The 15,673-nt window shown below is 38.0% G+C and overlaps 1 protein-coding gene across 5 annotated transcripts in view; it reads left to right on the forward strand.

The window, feature by feature from the left end:
• LOC117981808 (adenylyl cyclase 78C-like) overlaps positions 1–15,673 on the forward strand; it is an 83,205-nt gene that overhangs the window by 31,554 nt on the left and 35,978 nt on the right. For all 5 annotated transcript variants that reach the window (XM_034968005.2, XM_069509756.1, XM_069509755.1 and 2 more), the window contains exon 2: positions 3,369–3,415. The gene's annotated coding sequence lies outside the window, so the exon portion shown is untranslated. The remainder of the gene's footprint in view (positions 1–3,368; positions 3,416–15,673) is intronic.

Genomic DNA, 15,673 nt, shown 5'->3' on the forward strand with positions numbered 1-15,673 from the left:
ACCAATGAACCGATAAACACCCAACTGCCATCACCATTGCTTGCGTATTCGGGTAAAAATAGATTGGCTCTACTCGTAACTGACAAAAAATATCTACTACCTACTAGCGATCAGCCGCGGTTTCGCACTGGTAACATTTATCTTTTACAGCTGGATAAGTTCGGTTTTTTTGAGAGGAACTATTTCACTATATTTTTTATAATTTTTTAGTGTTTTACCTACACTTCAAGGAAATTACTAAATAATTTTAAATACATAAATATATTAAACAGTCGCTTCAGTACTGAGAGAACATACGTATCACGTCACTGGCGGTAAGCGAAACCGTGGCCGAGTTGGTCAAGGCAACGGGCGCGAACCCAGAAGATGCAGGTTCGATTCCTGCCGGTTACGCAATTTTTGATATGTATTTAAAATTATTTCACTATACTTACCTAGGTACATTGTTTTCGTATAACTATTTACGCAGTGCACGCCTCGGAAGCTCTCAGATAAGATGATTTTTTTCGACTTACTCCTCACTTTACACAGCTTACTTTCGCAAAATGTAAATATATTATAGCCTATCATCTTTGCAAATAATCCCTCTTTCTATTGGTGAAAATCGTATGAAAATCCGTTCAGTAGTTTCTGAGATTTGAAACTCGAACTCAGCATTTACATAAGTGAAGTTGCTATCTCGTAGAGATACTGCTACGATATTGCTACGAAATTCGTAGCTAAGCTATAATGTTTTTCAACTTAATGAAAAATTGTAGTTTATGGATTCGTCCGATAGAGGCGCTGTTGGTTTCCTTGTGAGTGAATCCATACAACATACTAATATAATGTGATATAGTATGTGAAATTATGTCTGTCTGTCTGTTAAATTTTTACAGCCTAACCGCTTAACTGATCATGAAAAATCACAGAGATAATATAAGAGTAGATTGCACTAGCTACTTATTTGTAAAATTAAAGGAAATTATTCTTGTCGCCTCTATCACTAAATAATTTCAGTCAATAAAAGCAATTTTGCCCGTACTTTATACGTTTGGAGCCGAGTCCGTACTTATACTAAATATAATATGTATAAAAAGTTAAAATATATTTTTATTGTGTGCGTTGCGTTCGTTGCGGTGAGATGTGCGATCAGCTTTAAATTTTCTAATTTTGCAAGCAATTTCCTTCTCATTAATTTACTTTATTGGTGGAAGGATTTGTCAGAATTTTATGAGGGATTGTAAAATTTTGATTAACTTTATAATTAAAACAATGCAAAGCCTACTTCCAACAGAAAATCTTACACTTAAAATACCATCTCAAAGTATTTTAGGTGTTATTTAAGTATTACGAACTGTTATTAGAAGTAATGTACGTTTGAGGCTTTTAAAACTCGTCGCATAATTTTCAATATAAATGCCGCTCTCTAAGGCTAAGGGTGAGATCTATAGAGTGTACTTTGACTTTGCTCATGACCAACCCGTCACCGGCTCACTACTGAGCACAGGTCCGCTCTCAGAATGAGAAAAGTATAGCCTACCACGCTGGCTAAGTGCGGATTGGCAGATTTTAGAGAAAACTTTGAGAACATTATGGAGAACACTGAGGTATACAAGTTTCCTCACGATACAATTAGTTTCCTCACGATGTTTTCCTGACAATTAAAGCTTAGTGAAAGTCGAGTGCATGCCCGGGATCGAACCCTGGACCCCCCCGACTGGAAGATCGACAATGAATAGACTATCACCGCTTTAAGGTGTCAACACACTTGTGTGACGCGGCGGGCGCGGCAAATATAAGTAGTTTATATTATGAGTTTGTATGGAGCAAAGCGCACTTGAGCGTGCTTGAGCGACGTGCACACATAACAGCGTCGCGTCGCGCAGCGCAGCACAAATGCGTTTGGACCTTTATTCATCTAATTGTATGTACAATCGTAATCATCTTGACTAGCTGACAGCCTGTCACTCTCTAGTGTCTCTATAATTACCAAATTGAATAACTTATTGCAGCAAAAATACCATAAATGCAGCCAATTATTAAAACAATTGCGATTATTGCAGCGTGGTAATTACATTGCAGGTACCTGCTACCCCCGTAGATGTGCAATCAGCTTCAGGTGTTTATCCTGTTACCCCTGAAAAGGCTTCAAAGGGGTTAATTAAATTTTTTTTTTTTTTTTTTTTTTTTTTTTCCTTATTGTTGAGTGCCAATTAGCTACTCAATTATATTACGATCTAGCCTAATGTATGACTAATAAGTAATTTTATTTTAACCTAAACTTATAAATTATCTTATATACTAAGAAATTGTCCACTGACGCATCTTAGTCTTTCTTGATTTGAGATATGACACTTTGTTCACGTGTTCTTTCAGCACTTACACTATGTACACTATCACTAATCACTATACACTAACTCAAAAGGTTTGGTCCTTTTTAGTCTTCTCACTGTCTCCGTTACGTCAAGCAGCTGGATTGCTTCAACGTTAACGTGGTGGTGAAGCCTATAGTCGTGGGCTTTGGCAGATTTGGTGATAACTTTATGGACGTATTCAATTTGAAGGTCCCTATGAATATCATCATTTCTGATGTACCAGGGTGCATTTACAATATTCCTGAGTACTTTGTTTTGGAACCGTTGGATGATTTGGATGTTACTTTTTTTGGTACAGCCCCACAGCTGTATGCCATAAGTCCAAATGGGCATCAGGACTTGTCTGTACAAAAGAATCTTGGGTTAATTAAATGTCGTGAAGTTGTTAACAGCAAACTCGTTAGTGAACTCTCCTTACTTATTTATTTGATTATGATGTTTCTCTGTAGGTTTCTATTTAACTTGAAGAACAAGAATACAATATTAGCTGATGCCTGTGACTTCGTTCGCGTGGATAGAAATAGGTTTTTTAAAAATACCCGTGGGAACGATTTGATTATGACGTACGTCTACCTATTACATAGGCATCCGCTAAGGAAGGATTTTTGAAAATTGTACCTCTTAGGGGGTGACATAGGAGTTTTAAATTTATAAAGTCACCGCACACGAAGTCGCGGGCATAAGCTAGTTCAACTATAAAAGAAGAATTATTATGTCTAGCTTAGTTTTAGATTTAGAACAATCAAAAATAAAATTACTAGCACCTAATACGTTTGTACGTACTTTCCCCCTTACGTCTGACGGGCCCGGGTTTTAATCGGATGTTCCAGTGACAGAACATTTTATATTCATAGTTCCGATTTTGTGTCAAAATATTCTGCCACTGGAACATCCGATTAAAATCCAGGCCCAGATTTTAATCGGATGTTTAAGCGGACAAGTGGGAACGGGCTGTAACTTAATTCCTCTTCAGCCGAAGTATTAATATTTAACGGTCTTTTATTGTTCCAGATTTTAGCTCGAAGCGATGTTGCCGCATCAAAGAGACTTCACCTGAGGTAAGCTTTGTAATTTAGCGATTATACCTGTCTATGCGTTTGATCTTACTTGAATGCTTAAACGAGGGGCTTTATTTTTTACACTTTGTGTTTCTTTGGAGTAAAGCCCAGTAAAGTAGGATAAATGAGCAAATTCTTAAGGCTTAAGCTGCTGAAATTATTAACCGACGTAATATATTTTTCCTTTATGAGCATTGTAGAGGAATCAAGTTAGTAATTTCGTGCTAAAGGAATTACGCGACTTTGTTCTTCCTTTAAAAGCTCGCACAGCTGTAGTAAGTCATGAGTGCAAGCTCCAGAATTACTTACCTGATTCAAATCCAAGCACAAGATGCAAGATATCCCTGTACCAAATGGTTAAAATCATATAATATCACATCACACTAATATTATAAAGGCGAAAGTTTGTATGTGTGTGTGTGTGTGTGTGTGTGTGTGTTTGTTACTCCTTCACGCAAAACCTACTGGACGGATTTGACTGAAATTTGGAATGAAGATAGATTATATATACCCTGGATTAACAGATAGGCTACTTTTTATCCCGGAAAATCTAAGAATTCCCGCGGGATTTTGAAAAACGTAAATCCACGCGGACGAAGTCGCGGGCATCAGCTAGTACGTAATATATTTCAGAACAAGCTGATGCCCGCGACTTTGTCCGTGTGGATTTAGGTTTTTAAAAATACCGTGGGAACTCTTTGATTTTTCGAGATAACAGTAGCCTATGCTTATGTCCAGTCTCTCCATGCAAAATAATCACGTCGATCCGTTGCACCCCTCGCGCCTCTTTCAGTCTCTACCCGCCTTCGCCACTCCTGTCCCGCTGGCAAGTAACATACCGATTTCAAAGCCCAATGCAAATAGGGATGAATGAAGCAAGCGGCCGCGGCATCGCGTCTGTTTAGTTGTTCCTCTTTCTAACCGATTTATTAGGCCACTTTTTAAATGACCACGAGTTAGGAATGCAATTCTTTACAGCGTCAGGGTTGTGGAGTTGGGGCTTCGAGTTCAAAAATAGTGTTTACAAAAGTTTTTACAAACTCTTTATACTTATTAATCTATAATATAAAAATGAATCACTAAATGTGTTGCTCATCGCAAATCTCGAGAACAGGAGAACCGATTTCGCTAATTCTTTTTTATAATATTTCTTGAAATACGAGGTAGGTTCTTACTTCTTACGGAGATAAATTTAAAAAAAAAATTTAATCGACTGTTAGGCGGAACGAAGTTCGCCAGGGCAGCTAGTTAGTTAATATAAAAAGTTTTTAAAAACTCGACTACGTGTTTCACTCTTCATCTATTCTTTCGATATAAGTATAGAAATCTGAGGCACAGGTAATCTGCCTAAAGCTAATCGCACAACACGTGACGAGAGATGAAATCAACGCATTTTTCGTGTTCGATCAACACATCATTATTCATATACAACGATATTTTAGGTGATAACACGTGCTGTTTACGTCATCCCCAATGTCCGAATTTCAAAATGTATAGGTATTCACCACCCACGGCTCGATTGTACTGTACCTACCGATTGTTGATCTGAGATCTCCTCTCTATCCTCCTCGCGTATCATATGACAAGGTCACAATCAATTGAATTGTGCCTATCAACAATAAATAAAAATGAATCGCTGAGTATGTTGCTGATCGCAAATCTCGAGAACAGCTAAACCGGTTTCGCTAATTCTTTTTTTTTCAGCTAGTCAACAATAAAATTTAGTTGTTCAGAGGCGCGTAGATACAGCGTAAGTGACAATAATTAGTTAGCAGACGCCGGCGGGTGGTCGGCGGTTAACAATTAGCCCGGCGGGTGGCCGGCGGCGCTGCGACATTCATTCTGTCCAATAAATTACACGATTCAAAGGTCTTTCATAGGATTCAGTGAGCTTCTATGTACTTAGCTGTTATTGCTATGAGCGCTTGCTTAATCTTTATCGAAATATATAAAAGGAAATGGTGACTGACTGACTGACTGACTGACTGATCTATCAACGCAGAGCTCAAACTACTGGATGGATCGAGCTGAAATTTGGCATGCAGAAAGCTATTATGATGTAGGTATCCGCTAAGAAAGGATTTTTGAAAAACCCCTAAGGGGGTGAAATAGGGTTTGAAATATGTGTAGTCTACGCGGACGAAGCCGCGAGCATAAGCTAGTTCTTACATAAAGAAGTATCAGGGCTATTTATTCATTATTTTTTACTAGATGATAACCACGACTTTGGCCGGGTGGATTTTGGGTTTAAAAATCCCGTGGGAACTCTTTAATTTTTCCCGAATAAAAAGTAGCTAAGTTCTTCCCTGGGGTGCAAGCTATCTCTGTACCGAATATCGTCAAAATCGGTTTAACCAATGGGTCGTGAAATCTAGCAGATAGACAGACAGACAGACTTTCGCAATGCATAATAAGTATTAGTATAGATGGATGTATGGATTGTTAAGGTATATTTAATTACAGATTACACGACCCCAAAAAAGGAATGTAATGTTTTCTGAGTTCATGTACTATGTGTTTTTTTAGGGTTCCATACCTCAAAAGGAAAAGAGGAACCCTTATAGGATCACTTTGTTGTCTGTCTGTCTGTCTGTTTGTCCGTCTGCCCGTCATTAATTAAGTAACAGGGAGCAGAATCAGCAGAATCCTAGGCTGGTTCCTTCATAGCCGTTCATAGTAAACAATAAACATCATAAACATTCAGCAATAATGCCGAGTTTCGAGACCGTTATTAAACTGATATTAACGTTTACATACTTTGTTACGCAGTTTATAATTTACAGTTTCATTTAAATTTTGTTTGCAGCCTTTGGGCGTTTGTGAACTCATCCGCGATTTTACGGATCTGTGAAGAAAATACGAATCGAATGTACCTACGTATTTGTTTAACGGTCGAATACGGATGAGTGCACAAACGTCTTTAGACTAATTAGCCTTAAATTAATCGTATTAGTATGTTTACTAGCTTTGGTGCTATCCCCTTGTCTCGCGTTTAAATTAAACAGGTAGTTTGTGAGTTTACATGTAGGGGGTAATCTCCGAAAATCTTTGATATATGTAATAATCTATAAATTATATAATAGGTATGTATCGCAGACAAAGTCACGGGCAAAAACTATAAGTATCTATATAAAAGCAGAGAATGACTGACTGACAATATCAAGGTAGTTAGGTACAGCACAAAACCGTGGGGTCCGGCGGGGTCTAGAAATGCTCTTCCTACCGAGAAGACCCAGCAAGAAACTCAGAGGTTGCTCTTCTAAAATAGGTATTCAGTTCACAATATTACTATACCATCACTGCGCGTCGATAAAGTTCTATTTGCGAATTCAGAAAATACGATTTAAGCATACTCAGCAATGGATTTAAGTATGGGCTCACGAATAGGGAGGCAAATTTTGGAGGGGTGGCAAAATCTGAAGGGCATATGAAATACAAAATCAATCGGTTTGCTTGGTGACCGTGACATGAACAAATTTATATAAGCGCTTTATATTCGTTTTAATGTTTCAAATGGATTTTAAAATTTCCAATCCAATCCATCAGCCTGTGTGCGTTAGCTGCTAGACATAGGCCTATTTAAGAGCGCGCACCACTAAATACGGTCCTCGACCTTCCTCATCCACCCGCTTCCCACCACCTCTTTTTTTCATTGCGTGATAGGCTTGCATTGATATGATGAGGTCTAGATTGCAGTGCACTTGCTTAAAAGATGTCTATTCACTCTTGATTTAAAGGTATTTAGGTTATACGTGGCAGAAAACCTTGTGCTGGGCTAGAAGTCGTTCTATACTGTGCTTACTGATGATTGGTCTCTACTCCAGAACACGTCTGCTGTCAGTTTTGTGTCAGACATGCCTATTGCCTATTGCCACTGCAGCTGGCTAATCCTTTGAGCTATGTCAGTCGCTTTTGTTCTTCTCCTCGTTTCGGATTTTATCCCTGAAAGATACCCAACACAGCTCGCTCCATAGCGCACTGAGTACCTTTTGGAAACATGGACACACTGCCCAGGGCTGTAGCGCTCTATGAAAGTGTTTCCGCTCCATACATAATTAAAATTTAGTTTGTTTAATTGCACCGTAAAATTCGTTTGTGTTTGATGCGTACGCTGCCTCACGTGTGCAATAATGGACTGTTTAAGTCACACGTGTCGTAATATACTATTAATACACGGTCTTACTACACGAAATTGCTGCGACGTGTTGTGAATATAAATTGTGTCCGCCCGGACTCCAGAATATAAACACTGCGTAAAATTAAACATGTCAAGCGCAAGCTGCTCTGCCCCTGACACAATAGCTACCTATGCAATAACTACAGAGTAGGCATAGTTCGCGACATGTCAAGATGCGCAATCGGGGTATAAGGCGGGGGGGGGGGAGAGGGGGGGGGCGCCCCCACACCCGCACGTCACCTGCGCTATCCTGCACCAGGTTAGCACGGGGGCTGTGCGGGGCGTCCCCACCCCGATAGCCATCTCCACCTGTCCCGTACTATACATATTACGACTGTTTATGCTTCATTCTACTTTGACAATGGTAGTATTTGAAAATGATGACTTTTGGAAATAGATCCTTTATTAAATAGGTAGGTATAAGGTGCCAATATAAAATCTAGGTAAGTACAATTTGCTCCAACAAACACGATCAAATAATATTACCTATCCCTTAACGCTGTTGATTTCGGAGACATTTGGAAAAATCGGATTTCTGTAGGTATAACGATAAAAGTTATACAAAATCCTTAGCTGACATCAAAGGAGGACTCGGCTCTATAGAAACTTTTTTTACTCCGAAAATTTGTCTGTGGCTTATCGATAAAAGGTTTTTGTACGAGTAGTTATTGTGTAGCGGCATATTAAGTAGGTAACGCGTGCAGAAATCTGTCGACGGCAAATATCTATTTGTGATTCTGATTTATTATTTCGCGAACTCCAAATTTATTTTCGGGAAATAATTTCCACCCAATCTCCTGAGACGAGATAAACAGTATTTTTTTCTCTCTTTAAAAGAATATTAGCCATGTTAATAATGACTAATATTCCCCTTTACTCTCCAAGTAAGCGTCAAGCTTGTGCTGGGAGACGTACGACAATAGTGCAACGGACGGGGATTGAACCGTCGACCTTTCGGTTTTCAGTCCACTCCTTTACCCGTTGACCTAGGCCTCAGTATTTATGTAGGTACATTGCCTAGCTGTGCTATTGCGAGCTGTGATAGCCTAGTGGTTAGGACGTCCGCCTCCTAATCGGAGGTCGGATATTCCTATGTGCAAAATTTCAGCTTTCTAGCTCCAAGGGCTAGGTTAATCAATACTTATAATAAAACTGTAACAGGTCAAATTCTGTACATTAAAGATATTTTGAAAATTTTTTTTCGAGGGCACTCTATAATCGATACTGAACCCAATTTTTTCATTTTTGTCTGTCTGTCTGTCTGTCTATCTGTCTGTCTGTCTGTCTGTCTGTCCGTCTGTCTGTCTGTATCACGGCCGCGCATCACGCTGAAACTACTGAATGGATTCCAATGAAACTTGGTACGATTTGAGGTCATACTATGAGGAAGAATATAGGATACTTTTTATCCCGAAATTCAGCATGGTTCCCGTAGGAGAGGGGATGAAAGTTAAAATGTATACCGAGTTGTAATTCATTAACGCGTAGTCCGATTTCATTCATTCTTTTTTTGTTAGAAAGGGGATATTTAAAAAATTGTTCTGTAAATATTTCAAGGTCATTGGTTTTTAACCGACTGTCAAAAAGGAGGTGGTTCTTTTTTCTACATCGATTTTTTCGAGGTTTCTGGACCGATTTGCAATTTTTTTTTTAAATCAACAAATAAAGTTTTCGTGGTGTTCACATAAAAAATTCTGGATTCAACTCCTTAATCCTGATGCTGCAGGGTTACTGCCCGCCTGAGTTATCAAGATTCAGGAAGTGTTCATAGTGAATTCATATTGTAGGTACCAAGCAACGACTTTATTCTCAGACTTCAAGTCTCAACTCCTCAACCCTGATGATGTAGGGTACAGCACTCCTAAACTATAATGTTTCAGGAACTGCGGATGACGCAAAATTATTTTAGGTACCAAGCATAGGCTACATCATTGAACTTCGGATCCTAACTCCTCAATCCTGATGCTGCAAAGTACTGAAGTCCTAAATCGTGGGGATTTTAGAATTTCTGATAGTGAATTGATATTTAAAAAAAAATTATTTGAATCGACTGTTAGGCGGAACGAAGTTCGCCGGGTCAGCTAGTCAATGATAAGTCAGAACTTTTTATGAAGATAGCACTAAGTTATAAGGATTTTATATTTTGACTACCTTATACTCGTAATTTCGTCCGCATGGACTACATAATTTCAAAGCCCTATTTCACCCCTTTAGGGGAACGTTATGCCTGTCATAATAGCTATGTATCTGCATGCCAACTTTCAGCCCGATCCGTCCAGTAGTTTTAGCTGTGCGTTGATAGATTTGTTAGTCAGTCTGTCACCTTTTCCTTTTATATACCTATTTAGGTAAACCTAACCTGGGTGCGTTTGTAACCTTTATAGTACCTACCTAATTAATTATCCCCACATTACATTGTTATTTTACAAATTCCACAATTGACAGTCAAAAAGTGACACAATCCCGATTCTCTAGTCTCTCTCTAAACTAAATTTAGAGTATCTGCATCCTTTTCTTTTTACTACTGCAAAAAAAGGAACGGAACAAGACTTTCACATTTAAAGACTCTAAATTTTAGTGCACAATAGAAATTGAAACAGTAGGTTTGCGACTGCGCGCTAAAATCACGGGTTTTACCATCTAAAAATTAAATTTAGAACTGTCAAACTGTGTCTGTCCTTTTCATATTACATTAGTAAGAAGAGCATGCGAATAGTCTAAAATAAGTTTGTGCTCAGAATCGGTGCCAATGGCACCTACCAAACCAACTGTGAAATCCGCACGGTATGCGGGAGTCGATTGCCCACTGCCTGAACGTACTTTAAAACATAAGTATATTATTAAGTACGAGATGTATACATATATTAACGTGTTCAAACGTATGTAATATACGAGTACATAGATTGGCGATTCGTGCTAATTCAGGTCCCATATCCCGGGATCCACCTTGACGAAGCCTTAAATTATTTGCTTTCTTCTTAATTAAAACATCTAGGTACGAGAACTCAGAATAAGTAGGTACTAAATTACTACAAAGAGAGACATGACTCTTGAATGTAATCGAGTGGACGGGTCTCAGTCATTTATTGCCTCCGGTCGCCGGGGTTGAATGATATCTTTATATCGACATTGAACTGTACTAGGGAGACGGAATTCACAGCCGTTTTAATTACATTGTTCACTCTCGTTCTAATGGCATTAATTATTAACTAGCTTATGCTCGCGACTTCGTCCGCGTGTACTACATTACTATACCTACTAATATTATAATTGGTAAAATGTGTCTGTCTGTCCTTTAGGTACATACCTTAATCGCCAATCCGACATAAATGGGCCAGAACTTGCTTCCAATTAGCAGGCTTGTTTACTTTTGATATAATTTCTAATTGCTTTATTTATATTATACTTCAAAAGACTCGCCGTTGAAACTAAGATTCGATTTTGAGAAATTCCAACACACAAACGAAGTAGGTAGCAGGAAAAGGCTAGTCGACAAAGATATTAAATCCATATCCATATAATGTAATATGCGATAGTGCGAAAGTGTGTCTGTCTGTCTGTCTGCTAGCTTTACACGGCCCATCCGTTCAACCGATTTTGACGAAATTTGGTATAAGGATAGCTTGCATCCCGTTAAAGGACATAGGGTACTTTTTATCCCGAAAAGCAAAGAGCTCCCGCGGGATTTTGAAATAACCTTAATCCACGCGGGCGAAGCCGCGGGCATCACTTATTTACGAATTAGCGACCCGCTCTAATTCACACGGGTAGCTTAGCATAATTTTCGTAGGGATCTCTAATTAAAAAAATATAGACGTCACTTAGGAATAATGTAACTTTCTTCTGGGATATTCGAATTATATAGATATTGACGTTTTATAGATGAGAATAAAACAAGTTAGGAATATACACATTTTAATGACTTATTTAAAAAGTTTTTCAGCAACTCATAATAACCGACTTGTCGCACTTTCGTTTGACACACGATTGACGAATGTTATGCTACAAACCTTATGACACCAATTAGGGGTTGCCAGATAATCATTCTAAAAGCTGACAAATGTTTCTATTGCTAGACTAATAAACTTAAAAAGATATTAGTTTTTTTTCATTATAGTAACTTTGGACGCGAGGCCAAAATAGGTATTTTGACGGAATAGTAACGAATTCAGAGAAAAGAGAAAAGTCCGTCCTCTCTTATCGGTCCGTCCTCTCGAACCTGTACTGTACCTACTTACCTAATAGTAATAAAATGATCATGGTGGAAACATTAGGATGACAGCGTTGCATGTCGACGTCCATTCAACTCGAGCACTTGCAATAAGAGAATGGTCATTTGAGGTACTCTCAGACTCAATGGGAACCAATAAAACTAATTACCTTTTGCAGTCGTGCTCGTCCGGAAGAAATCCGAGCTCAATATACCAACATAAATTTATAGGAATTTAATTTTCTATTTATTTCAAAGGTGCCCAAGCTTTTTTTAAATCTGATATTTTACGGAGCTTTTATAGATGACCTATATGGTTATACCTACCAGCCCCATCGTTACATATCAATTAAAACAATTTAATTAAAACAATTTGAGAGGATCACTAAATTTAGGTAATTTTAACGATAGAGATACTTAGCGACACTATCCCATAGAAAATTTGGATTCCAACTCCTCAATCCTGATGCTGTATAAGACCTGACCACAAAAAATGATGGGATTTAGAAACTGTCTGTAAAAAATTAAATATAACTTTCATTGGCGTAATGCTCAAAGGTTTTTAAAGCTAGAGTTGAAAATACCAATAGGTATCCATAACATTTAAAAGTTCATACGTTTGTGTTTCTGTGGTTAGGAATACATTATGCCAATAAATAGCAAGCCATCATCAACTTTACCACATCTCATCACAAACGGGAGAGTCCCTTTTCGTTATTTCGGTAGGAAAGGCATTCCGAACCAGTGGTAGATGCATCCGACTATTCGTAAGTACTTGTAAAAGTTTATTCGAATAAAAAAGATTTTTATTTATTTATTTTATTAAATGTTTAAACTTTGTGTGTTCGGATCCAAGTCTATCTTATTTCTACTAACCTAGCTTTATTAAGAGCGTACGTAGGGACACTTCTCTTAAATCTTTTCTATGGTCCGGTCGGTATTGACTTGACTTTATTACCTACTTGGTTACTGAGCTTCAAGGAAAAGCTTGTTTGTTGTTGTTTGGTTTGGAAAATGCTCTATTTCCCAAACCAAACAGTTTATTATGATAGGGAAAGAAAATCCGGAATAAAATTGCGCTCCACTTTCCATTTTCCCATTTCCGTCAATCTTCTATGTATTTTTATGTAATTAGGTACATATATTAAAAATGTGTCTTTGTTTGCTCCTTATGGTTCCATCATCCGATTGCGATGAATTACTAAACTTAGTATAGTTGTTGTTCGGACTTGTGGGAAAGTTTCTGACATAGTGCCATCTACGTATATCCATCAACCATCATAGGTGGCGTACGAGTCCTTCATACAAAGTGGCATTGTATTATATTGTAAAATATACCGGGTATTAATCAATGTGCTAGGTAGTAATTACTTAGGTAATTTAAAAATAAAATATTATTCGAAATCTTAATAGGAGAGGAAATCTTAATTGGAAGGACAGAAATAAGTATAATATAGAACATACTAACAAGCTTGTGGTAGGTGTATAATATCATGGACTTCCGCAAAATATCGCTTATTTAAATCATCTCTTTTTAGTCCATAGGCGGGACTCGAGTAAATAATACTTAATTGAGTTTTTGTGCAAGTAAATAAAATTATCTACGACGGGAGTTGACGATAATGTCAATTTGTATGGCGACATTTTCAATACCACTTGGGGCGCTGTTAATTTTCCCATACTTAAGTAAAATTGACGTTTCTCGCGAATACTATAGGGTCATTGAATAGGAGGAATCCTAGGAACATAATAACTTATTTCATTTCATTGCAAAGTTCTATGGAACAGTCTATGCTCTATAGGTAAATGGTTACTTTGTTTTATTAATCAAAAATATCTAATACATGGCGCAGCCGGTAGGATACGCACAACCTATGCTCCCTGAGGGAGTTTTCGATTCGGTTTTCGATTTTGTACGCGGGGGCTTTGACTGTACTAAAATTTCACACAACGTGCGAGCGGCTAATAGCGTGTTTTCATGCAAAAAAGTACTAAATCTGTTCACGTGGTCATCCCTAACTATTGCAAGCATACTCGTCACGTTTGAACCAACCCTTACCGTCCATAAAGAGTTAATCCCTAGCGATAAGCCAAAGGGTCATCGCTCTCGAGTTTACGCCTCATAAAGCAAATAAACGATATAAGCGAGCGACATTTCAGCGATAATAAAACACGTTAATGGTGGCTGAATTAAATAATTCTTTATTAGTTAAGTACTTGTATGGCTAAACATAAAATGCATTTCAGGAATGGAATCCCCTTATGAAAAGGAATGGTGTTATAAAATTTGGTCCCTTGCCACTATGATAACTTAGGGAAGGTATCTATTTTTTTTAGGGTTCCGTATCTCCAGAGCAAAATGGAACCCTTATAGGGTCACTTCTTTGTCAGTTGTCTGTCTGTCTATCTATCTATCTGGCGTGCCTGTCAAGACCCGTCAAGGGAATTAAAACCTATAGGGTGAATAGGGCAAGTAGCATTCTCTATATACGCGGTATTCTATTAGAGGTCTTATATTTAACCTCAGTTTATGGGCAATAAAGCTTCCCAATTCCCAGCGCTGCTCATAAGTCTGAGTAGCCGCGATAAAGGACCTAATGTGGACATAATCTTAATGAATCCTCGTCTCCAAGCTTTATCTACGACTCTGTGAGCACAGGGATATTGCGTGCTCTCACTTGTAAGCATCTCGCGAGATACCTACCTAATTAATCTTTTGTACGTACACATTCTAGCATTGTGTCTAGTCCTGGTATTAACTTGAATATTTTGCTTCTAATTCTAAACCCATGTTGGCTATCATCATCGGACGGACGAACGGACGGACGGACAGACAGACAGACAGACAACAAAGTGATCCTATAAGGGTTCCGTTTTTCCTTTTGAGGTACGGAACCCTAAAAAGTGATTAGTAAATCATTTGTTCATAGCTGTCCGCACCGACAGAGAACTTTCGCGGCCGTTGAAAAAATCGTCCATGTGCGATCATTCTTTTTCGTTGTTATTAACTCAATTAACTTGCTATCTCTATTAATGTTTTTCTAACTTTTTGTTTTGTGATTACAAAAGTGGCACAATTTATCTAAGTTTGTGTTGGACAATAAAATTAGTTTATTATTGTTCATTAATTATTCCTTTTTGTAACGTTGAAAGGTCCGCTAGAAACAGACTAAACAAAAAACCATTTAATAAATTACACTTTTTATAAATTACGGTATAAAGCTTTCTTTAGATACTTTCACGAAAAAAGGTAAAGTAAAACGTCTCGCGTTAGTCGGTGATAAATGATGTGCGTTGTTCACTTCACTTGAAATGATAATAACGCTTCAAGAGGCATCTCAGTTTCAGGCTTGAGCAAGTTTCATCAACGATAAGTACCTAGGTAATCTTTTGGTAGAGCTACTCATTCAGCAGGTTTTTCATAATCCATACTAATATTATAAATGCGAAAGTGTGTCTGTCTGTCGTCTGTCTGCTAGCTTTTCACGGCTCAACCGTTCAACTGATTTTGACGAAATTTGGTACAGAGATAGCTTGCATCCCGGGGAAGGACATAGGCTACTTTTTATCTCGGAAAATTGAAGAGTTCCCACAGGATTTTTAAAAACCTAAATCCACGCGGACGAAGTCGCGGGCATCGTCTAGTATAATATAAAAGGACGCTATATATTATGTTCAAAGTTAAAATCTTAAATATAGGCAATAATATTATGGTCGAAAAGTTTTACTTCTTTTAGCATTTTTTTCTTTTCCTTTTTATCATCATAACTAACCTATCACCGCGCGCTCGCGCCGGCTCATTACAGAATGAGAGTGGTTTCGCAATAGTCCACCAAGCTAGCCAAGTGCGGATTGGCAGACCTCACACACC

This window comes from Maniola hyperantus, chromosome 4 (assembly GCF_902806685.2).
Source record: "Maniola hyperantus chromosome 4, iAphHyp1.2, whole genome shotgun sequence".
Lineage (NCBI taxonomy): Eukaryota > Metazoa > Arthropoda > Insecta > Lepidoptera > Nymphalidae > Maniola > Maniola hyperantus.